This window comes from Homarus americanus, unplaced genomic scaffold, assembly GCF_018991925.1.
Source record: "Homarus americanus isolate GMGI-L3 unplaced genomic scaffold, GMGI_Hamer_2.0 scaffold4771, whole genome shotgun sequence".
Classification (NCBI taxonomy): domain Eukaryota; kingdom Metazoa; phylum Arthropoda; class Malacostraca; order Decapoda; family Nephropidae; genus Homarus; species Homarus americanus.
The window spans coordinates 1-10,899 of NW_024736514.1; the positions used below are offsets into that span (position 1 = coordinate 1).

Sequence of the window (10,899 nt, forward strand, 5' to 3'; positions counted from 1 at the left end):
TAAGGCTCCTGCATGATGATGATGATGATGGGAATTAGAATGGGGTGGGAGAAGAAGAAAAGGCATTGGGGTTGGGAAAGAAAGTCACCCCATGGCGCCATTCCACATAAAATTTTAGTTCTCTTGGTGTATTTCAAGATTATTTTCTTTAAATCAACACTGCACTGCATTATATATTGTCAATATGTAAAATATATTTCAAAATGACCAATAATTTGCTTGGAAACACAGAAAAAAGCGTTTAGTTGAAGAGAGTCTCAAGCAAGATGTTACCTCCAGTGAAAACAGAAGACTAACGCCTGTTTGCTGCGTTAAGAGGCTGGATGCACGCTCATAAACTAGTCACTTTACCTTCAATTATGTTCAATAATTGTTAAAATGACTAAAAATTGAATATTAAACTTTTAAATTATTGAATAGTATAAACTTCTTGATATTTACTAAAATAGTAAAATTTAAGCCTAGAACCGATTAATGTATTGGCGGACTAATACTAAGCTGGTTGACCGCCAGTGCAAGCAAAACATGTTGAGGTCGGTTAGTAAGAAGTTCGTTAACCAATTTTTTTTCGTTAACCAGATTTAAGAATCTTCTGAGCATATACATATATATATATATATATATATATATATATATATATATATATATATATATATATATATATATATATATATATATATATATATATATATATATATATTATGTTATATATTATATATAATTATTATAAATTATATATATATATATATATATATATATATATATATATATATATATATATATATATATATATATATATATATATATATATATATATATATATATGTATATATATATATATATATATATATATATATATATATATATATATATATATATATATATATATATATATATATATATATATATATATATATATATATATATATATATATATATATATATATATATATATATATATATATATATATATATATATATATCATTTACACTTTTCTTTCAGGCAAGCAGTTTGAAATGGATGACCCACGCCTACTGGAATTTGAAAATTTGACTCGCGAATTGATGGAGAGCATAGCTCATCTGGCCATCCCAGACATATTTCCGTGGATAATGTACCTCCTGCCTGGCTCTCTCACCAGACGCATCTTCCACCTTGACTTACAGAAGAAGACCATACATAACTTCCTTAATTATTTCAATGTGAGTGCTTTGTTGTTTACTGAAAAGAGATCATCAATGAAGGCTGGTACTCACTCCCTCACATACACATAAAGAATTACTTCTGCAACATAAATTCATTCTTATGATAAGCACAGTATTATTTTGTACTAATGAATTATAATCACATTTGCTTTTTAATTATACATATTACTTTTCATAATTCAATATATTTGTTATAATGGTTATATTTCTTTAAGAAAACGTCAGATAATAATTTGTTCAATGAACAATTATCCTGACTGAATGACTGAATATCTAAGAAAACTCATGTTTGTGCAACCCTGTCTGGTACACAGTTCCTTTAGCATTTTTTTTATGCACTCGTGATATTTTCAGCTTTGGCTATCGCTATAGAGAAATATTCATAGTTCGACCCGACACATTAAAGTTATCATGCTAAAGTTCTTGTCATGAAAGGGGGTGAGAGTCTTCATTACTTTACCGCAGAAGGAGATCGAGGAGCACCGAGCCACTCTGGACCGTGATGACCCCCGGGACCTGATAGATGGTTACCTGATGATGATGGAGGAGAAGGCGGACGATCCGGACAATACCTTCAGTGGTGAGTGGCCTCAGATCATCTTCTCCAAGACCTTCATGTTCATACTCTTTCCATGAACCCCTGTCCACCTCCATCGGGTTCAGACTTACGTTTTGCAGCACTCGCTATTGAGATTTTTATTTCAACAGCCTCAACCCTGCCTTCAGTACCATCAGGTTATGGACTGAGTCTTCAGGCTCACTGGTATCACTGGTGCAACAGAATATGATACCTGGTTTCATCTAAGCGTTTGTCTTCTTTTCCTGGGCTTGAGGCAGTTCACTGTAACACCTCAAATCCCATTTTCCTTAGCTTTTCGTCCATGTCTGCCTCAACAAACTTGAGTTGCAGCACATGTTTATAGATGAGGATAATTATGACCAACGCCTTTACCTAGATGTTATTTTCTACGTAGTTGAGGATATCTGTTTTTTTTTTTTTTTACAGACTGTCCAGTCTCTTAGCATGATTACCGAGTAGGAAATAGGGAATTGGCTGTAGTCATGTCCAGGTACTGACCTCAGGACAACGCCCTTCTGTTGATATTCTGTATTAATGCGCTTTAACACGAGATCTTTATGCTTCTCATCAGTGGCAATAGATTCATTTCTCATTATTTCTGAATAGAAGTTGATGCTACATTTTTAGTACTTCTTAGAATTACCATATTCGTACATCTCTCCTTCCTAACAATTCGTTGAGGATATTTTTGTCAAGCTCATGGTATACAAGTCTAAGAATCAAGTCCGGTGACGTAGAATGTGCCAGAAAATTGCAAAGATTAGTTCTACTAAGATTTAGAAAATGTACTTTGCAATAACTCTTAGCAAGAAAAATTAAAAGAGGTTTCATTGTTGGCTGTGAGAAAGGAGGAGCGAGCGACACTGACTCAACACTGGAGTTTCATTTCTGTTTTGAGATGCATGAACAGCTGATCCCTGGATTTACTTGAGTCTTAAATTAACCATTTTTAAAAAATTTTCACAGTAAAATTAAAAAAAATTAAATCACTGGGAAATACATGTACATTACACAGTGTACTTCTGATTCTTACTTTGATAATGCAGGGCAAAGTGATATCCAGCATTTCTAGCATTGTTTCATGAAAATCAGTAAAAAAACAAAATTATCCCTTTCCCCTGAAGGTGACTAAGATCTATAAATACAACAAAATTACCTTTTTCCTGTATTTACTTCATATTTTGGGCAATTTAGACAAGATAATTGAGACGCACAGCAACCTACTCGTCAAAGTTTTATTTCTTGTATTTTTTTTCAAAATATTAAAATTTACTTCAAATCTCTCTTGTATAAGGCATAAGAATTTTCAAGTGTACTTTTTTCAAAACTCTAGAGAAGGATTTGGCGATCTTAGTCCTCGATCTCTTCTTCGCTGGGAGTGAGACTACGACCAACACACTCACCTGGTTGTTCTACTACCTGGCCACCTACCCGGAGGTGCAGCAGAAGATGCAGGCAGAGATAGATGAGATCCTCCCTAAGGGCACCCTGGCAACCCTCGACGACAAGCTCAGGTGATGTCTCCTCCTCCTTGTTATACCTCCTACTATAAATGATGCATACTGTTCTGTTAATCTAATCTTCATCTCTTAAGAGTTTTAAGTCATAATATCTTCCCTTTCACTCTCGTTCGTCGACTGTATATATATATATATATATATATATATATATATATATATATATATATATATATATATATATATATATATATATATATATATATATATATATATATATATATATATATATATATTTAACGGGGATTAGCCTACCGGGCACAGGTCACCCATCGAGACTTGGGGGGAGGGATGAATACAGAAAAAAAATAATAATACAGAGAAACGAGAAACGATATATGTACATATATGTTGTGTTGTCAAAGTAAAAGAAATCATGGATACCCTGCAATTGTGTGTAAATAAGGCAAAAAGGCAGTCAGATCAACAACCTGGGACTTGGACACAATTTCTTATGATGCCACTTTTTCTTTTTTTACGGGGAATAGCCCACCCGGGCACAGGTCATCGACCCACACCGGGGCTTGGGGGGGGGCGAAACAATAACAATAAAAAGAAATTAAAAATAGAAAAGGAAAAGGTTATATTACTCTACACCACGAAGATGCCGGAAAACCAGCTTTTTAAAATGAGACAAATTGTATGAACGTGGAAACACAGAAGAAGGTAGAGCATTCCACAGTTTGGTTGTGTGACGAAAGAGGGGATGTATTCTAGTGCAGTGGTTCCCAAACTAGGGGGCGTAAGGTGGATACAGGGGAGGCGTGAAGCCATCTGCCAAAATTTGCAAATTTTTTGCTCAAAAAGAATATAATGAAAAAAGTCTTTCAGGAGTAACTCTCTCCGTTTGAATCTTCCACACAGCCGCTCAAAACCAAAGTATAGCAGTCACCCCTATCCGTTTTCTATCATTTCATATCTCTCTCCTTACGTGTCTTGTACATGTCATGGATACCATACTGACTCACACACTACTCACACAACACTACCAGCCACCGATCCTCCCTCATCTTCTGTTACGGTATGTTAAGATTGATCTCAAACTGTGTGTTTTAGTCTGGATTTCTTCTCTTGTAATGATTTTTTAATTAATTTTGCTTATGTAAGGGAAATGGCGTAAGGACTTCGCAAAAAGTAAAAGGAAACGTCATGTTGCAAAGTTTGGGAATCACTGCTCTAGTGTGACCGACATCCACAGAAAAATGGTTGGCACCTCGGGCATGACGTGTGTTACGAGCCCAAGGACTTGCCAGCGGTACAATGGATGCCAAATCCACCGAACATTGCCCGTTAAAGTACCTGTAAAAGAGAGAGAGTGAAACAACATAGCGGAGAAGAGAAAGGGAAGAAAGATTGTCAACTAAAGGAGGAGAGTGAATAAAACAAAATGCCTTTGATTCCACCCTATCTAACAGTTGGACAAAAGAATAGCCCCCCCAGGTATGAGAGCAGTACTTCAAGTTAGGATGAATGAATCCCTTGCAGTATATACTTGAAGCAACTGCTCAGGAGTGAAGTACCTACGGCATCTGTACAGCATTCCCAGCTTTTGGGAGGCAGCTTTAGCAGTGTTGAGGATGTGTGGCTACTATGGCATATTAGAAGAAACAGTGAGGCCAAGCATATATATTTTAGAATTTGGCAGAATGATAGCATCCTGAAATGAGATTGGTGGGAGATCATCTAATTTAGAAATAGTAATTGGTAAATACTGTGTTTTATTACTATTGAATTTAACTAGTTTCTATCTCCTCCCATTCGAGATGCTGCACAGATCCGAAATGATAGAACTGTAATAATATCTATTGAATGTCAGATCTAGCTTGAGCATAGGAAGGGCACGGGAAGAGTGAAGAGTAGAATCATCACATTTCAATGGTCATTAACCTTTATGGATTTAGGTAAAAATTACCCTGTTGGATGGGGGAAATATTTGCAGTCATCCACAAATATGTACCGGCTTTGTAAATATTATACGTTTTTTCTTCATATATTCAGTATTGGTTACACAAGTATATCGTAAACCAAAGACCAGGCAAAACCTTGTTCAATGGTGTACCAAGTGTAACAGCATTCAGCCACGGGAGTAACAGTTGCTATCCTGGTGTGTTAACAACTAAGTGGAACATGTTTAAATGTCTAGCAGAAGAAGATTCAGGTTTTATCCACAGAACTTATGGTTCATCAATAAGTAGGAGTGGAGTTAAAGAAATTTGAGATATTAAGCTTAATAAATCAAGGATACTTGCTGAACAAATTAGAGGCACACAGGAAGATGTTGAGTGAATGAAGTAATGTGATGACTCGAAAGATTTTAAAAATAACTTCCATTCCTCATTTTTGCATGGTTTTGCCGAGAAAAGAAGAATGCAAAGATAACTACACTAAAAATTTGCATATCAACCACTCTCCCCAAACTTAATAATTCCTTTTCTGTTTCTAGAAGAAAAACGTAGAAGCCTTAGAGATATATCTTGAATTGTACACTTTTGTAATTTGATTATTGGAAAAGATTTTTTCCAGTTTCATTACGTCTTGCTAATACTTCAACATTTACATGGTGTCGCTGTATAGAATGCCCTACACGGAAGTGGCTCATACACGAGACCCTACGTAAGTCAAGTCACTAGCAGCCATACAGGGTCCAGCATGTAGCTACCAGAGACACTCAGCTGGGCGGCTATTACATCCTAAGGTTGCAGTCTTTCTCTATTATATTCCTCAGTTGTAAATTATCACTTGGGCCTCATGCTTTGAAGCATCGACATCTTACTCGTTGTTGTCGAACAACTGGTGAAATATTTTTCTATGAATCATTAGGCAAATATAAAGCTGTAACTTATTTCATGGAATAATATTAAGGAGGAGGTGTTTTTACAGGGCACTATTGTTATGGAGCACAAGAGAGACCGTACACATCACGACCTTCGGTACTGGACCGTCCTGACAAGTTCCTGCCAGAGAGATGGCTCTGGATCAACAGGGGAAGTTCACCACCAAGAAAGAAGGCTTTTCACTCGGTGTGGGTAAGCGAATAACACAATTATGGGAAAAACTGTTATGAAGATTCTCTCTCTCACTTGTAAATGTTACTTAACTTGTTCAAAGTTGTGTACGTCATTTTGTGTACAGCAGAGCTCTTTGGAGTAACTTTAAACGTTTAGTGAAGTATAATCTTAATTCACCTACGCACCTCTGTATTCGAAGATTTGTCACTGTGTGAGCCAATGCCGTTGTGAGGTATCGATGCTGCTCCCGTTGCTCGAATTTTTCATACATTGGCTGAAACCCTATACTTTGTTTTATACTTTGTGTAATTAAGCAAAATATACTCTTATGCTATCTGTATTCCATAATGAATGCAACTTTAACTGATCTTTTCTTAAGGATCAAGGTCAACAGCAACTATCACAGAAGAGAAATTGGCTATCTCCTGTATTTTTGATAAGAACAAGGAGGACCTTCATTATCATATGTTGGGAAAAACGTTAAAGACACGCTAAACATTTCTTCCAAGGTGTTTATATGTTTTTAGGATTGTACCTGGAATATATTAATATAAATAATAATAATAATAATAATAATAATAATAATAATAAACGGTTTATTAATAGATTTGTAGCCGTGGCTGAAATATATTCTATTTGGATTGTACATAATGATATAATATTATGAATTGAATACATTTACAGGGCTGTGTGCAGTACATAAATCAGGAGTTGTCTATTATTTTTAACAATAGATGGATGGTGCTGTTCTATATCTATCGGTGCAGGCTCTATGGGCTGAATTTGTTGTAGTGGCGGACTGCGCGCGAGTTGGGTGGGGGCCGCAGGTGGCAGGAGGTGACGATGGCGAGGGTGGCAGTAGTCCACGGCCAAACCTTTCCAGTGCTTGGTGGTGGACGGGTCACTGAGGGATGGCATTTCCAGGTGGAGAGAGCGTTGGTGTAGCCGGGAGTATTCTGCGCTGAGCACATTCCTGCAGGCCCTTTTCTGTACCTTCTAGCTGACGTTGTTGGGTGGAGTTGGAGAGAAGACGACCAGGCTGGTGACGCATACGTTAGTTTGGGGGAGAATAAAGGCATTGTAGATGGTCCTCAGCTCTGGCGTGGGTGTCCCATGACCTAAGTCTTCGTAGCATGTAGAGACGGTACATGCTGACTCTACATCTAAGCTCATATCAGCATACATATAGCTTTGTTATGTCCATCGACCAGTCATTACACCAGCTAAAAGTTGAGATCAGTAAATATTCTCTGCTAATACCTCCGAGAAGCTATGACGTTTGAGCCTGGCTAAAGACAGTAGATCCTTCTACCAATTTAGTTATGAGCTTACAGGCCTTGCATGTAGGTTGAAACTCACACAATATTATAACGTCAACGTATGGTAGTACATGTTCGGGAGTTGAGGGCACAAGCTAGAAGTGTAGCATGTTCACCTCTCAGAAGTATTGTGACTGCCCTAAGAGTACAGTAAATACTGTAATGACTGGGGAAACTGGCCGTTTAGGTGTGTTCGCTGGCATATAAAAGCAACTCTTCGAGGGAAGATGTCCGTGCTGGCTACTCTTAGAAGCTGGATTTATCGTCTTTGTTTTAGCTAATATTCCAAATTTCCAATCCAATACAAACCAATAAGCATGATCTATATTATTTTCACATGCAAATATTTCTGCCAGGTAAACGCTCTTGTTCGGGAGAGGCTCTGGCGCCGCATGGAGTTGTTCATCTTTTCCACTACGGTATTCCAGAGCCTTACCTCTCTCTCAACCACCTGGCAAGAGGATTGATCTCTTCGTTATGAACCAAAAGCTATCTTCACCCACAACCCCAAGATCTGATAACCAGATCACAGTCCGGCCAGGATCTCTAAAGAAAATCATACACACCAAAGTTTTTTAACTTTTGTTAGTTATACCAGTATTTTGGAGTATTCCCTTACAGCCTCCCACACACTTCCACTTGCTACAGTTAGATTTCTCAGCTGGGTCCTCGTCTCCCCATCCCTGCCACCTAACACCCTACCTCCTCAACCCCCCACACCAGCCCGTGTCTAGTTTGAGAGAATAAAAGGATTTTTAGCCCTTTTTAAATACTTTTTTAAAAGGTTGATGTAGGATAGATGATTAGTGGGTCTCATATTTTTTACCTGACTTAACATGACTATTACGCCGCACTTATAAGCTACACCTTTTTGTTTGGCGGTGGTGGTGCGTGGCCCACTTATTACCACCTGTCTCCACATTTGTAACTCCTCCTTCACTAGTAGTAGTGTCTTTCCTAATAAACTGAAAATTTTAAAGTCCACCTGGCATATAAAAATCTGGGGACAAAGGTCTTCAAGACCATTGCCCCATATCAGTCCTCCTAGCCTTAAGTAAGATACTGGAAAAGTTAGCATGTAATAGACTACATTCCTTCTAATGCCAATAATAACATCTTTACAGACCCCCAGTTTAGGATTTAGAGCTAGAAGGTCGGACTGAGAGTGTTTCTGTTGTCTTTTACTAATGGCATCTTAAATTCTTTTGATGACAGACAGTTCAGTCGGGTATATTTTGACCTTCTAAAGCTCTCCGATACGGTCGACCATACCGCCCCTCCTTTCGAAGCTTGAACATTACGGCGTTAGGGCCTGGTCCCACAATTGGTTTACCTCATATCTGTCCAACAGGATGCAGTATGTCTGTTATAATAACCACCAATTCGACTGCCAACCTTGTATGGAGTCTCCTTAAGGTTCCATTCTCGGTCCAGTACTGTTTTGCCAGGCCATAAATCACATAGTCCACGCCTAGCTCACTCATAAAAATACAACTTATTTGCAGACGATAGTAATCTCTATGCCAGCAACTCAGACCTCCATTCTCGATGAGAACTATGAACACTGAATTAACTAAAGTCGGGACCTGCACATGTAATAAACTGACCTTAAACCATGAGAAAACCCACTACACGAGATCTTCACAGAAGAAAAAACTTACCTCCAGACTTGAACCCCTGTACCTTAGTAATATAGTCCTAAAATGCGAACAAAAATACTAAATTCTCAGAGTTATTGTTGATGAAAACTTAACTGAGAAACCACATACAAGCCATTCACAGTAAATCAATAAACAGTGCGGTATCATGTATCACACTCGACAGTCACTCACTCTCACAGCAATGAAAAGAAATCTAGTGTCAATAATTATGGGGGCCTCTATTTCAAAAACAAATAACTTTCTGGTTCATTGCACAAAAGAGAGTTGTACGGACAATGACCTACTTGAAAAAAAACAGATCACACAAACGAAAAAATTTGTTGTATTGAAATTTTTAAAATTCGAGGATATTAGCACTTACTGCTGTGCCCTTTGTCTACAAATCTATCAATCACTTGCTTGACAATAATTATTTCCCAGTTCCGGAATAATCAGAGCTACTAAGACCTCCTCCCATAGCCCCTCTCAGTCCCAGACCTCCTTCTTAAATATCATGGTGTGAAGGTGTGGAACAACTTTAACTCCCCACACATCCAAGCAAAGACTACGCCTCCCTTCCTTTAAATCATCTCCTAAAAAAAATATCTATTGTCGAAGTATTAATATTTCTTTGTAACACTTACTATATTTACAGTACCTGCTTTTATTGTACCATCAAAACTGTTTTATCGGAAATTATCATGTAAATAAATAAGTAATTACCATTGCATTAAAACATATAGACATTATCCTGACAGCTCTTGTCCTCTTGTTCAACCTTATTACTGTACAACCCAGGCTGTACTGTTCTCCATTAAACTTATGTTTCTCAATTCCACTGTAATTTATATGTATATGTATATATATATATATATATATATATATATATATATATATATATATATATATATATATATATATATATTCAACGACTCCTACCAGCCAGGAATCGAACCTCAACCACCGGGTGGGACTAGGAACGCTTACTGACCAACCCACAAGGACACTAAAAGCAGTCCCAGATTCTGTTATATTTCACATTAAAGCCTGTTCATCGAGCTGATGGCACCGTGAACCTCATTAACCGCCTCAGGCCTCGTATGTGGTGTCAGTAGATTTTACCGAATCCAGCTGGTATGAAACACGAGGTACCATATATATATTTTATTTTAGTCCTTATAACACGCGGACTTTTGAACATATAATCAACGACCTCACCAGCCAGGAATCGAACCTCGACCTACTGGGTGGGACTAGGGAACGCTACAGATTCAACCCATGACACTAAAAGCAGTCCTAGATTCTGTTATATTTCACACACAGCCTGTTCATCGAGCTGATGGCACCGTGAACCTCATTGGGAACTGCACACCTCACAGCTGAGTGGGATTGTGTGTGTTCCTTGGGGGTCGGGGAAAAACAGGCCAATCCCATAGTGACGACTGTGATCGTGCAGTCACTCCACTGTGCGGGGGTTGTCTCTTGTAAATTCAAAGAAGGGCCTCCAATAACCTTTTACATGCACAATGGTAGTAAACATAAGAATAAAAGTAAAAGATAAGAACAAACCTATTGAATCCAGGCTAATTACCCTAACATATGTCGAACAGGGTGTGCCCTTCAATATGG

The 10,899-nt window shown here is 37.6% G+C and overlaps 1 pseudogene; it reads left to right on the top strand.

Annotated features, from left to right (window-relative positions):
- Positions 1–987: 987 nt before the first annotated feature.
- LOC121872183 lies at positions 988–8,097 on the top strand (annotated as a pseudogene).
- Positions 8,098–10,899: the final 2,802 nt, after the last annotated feature.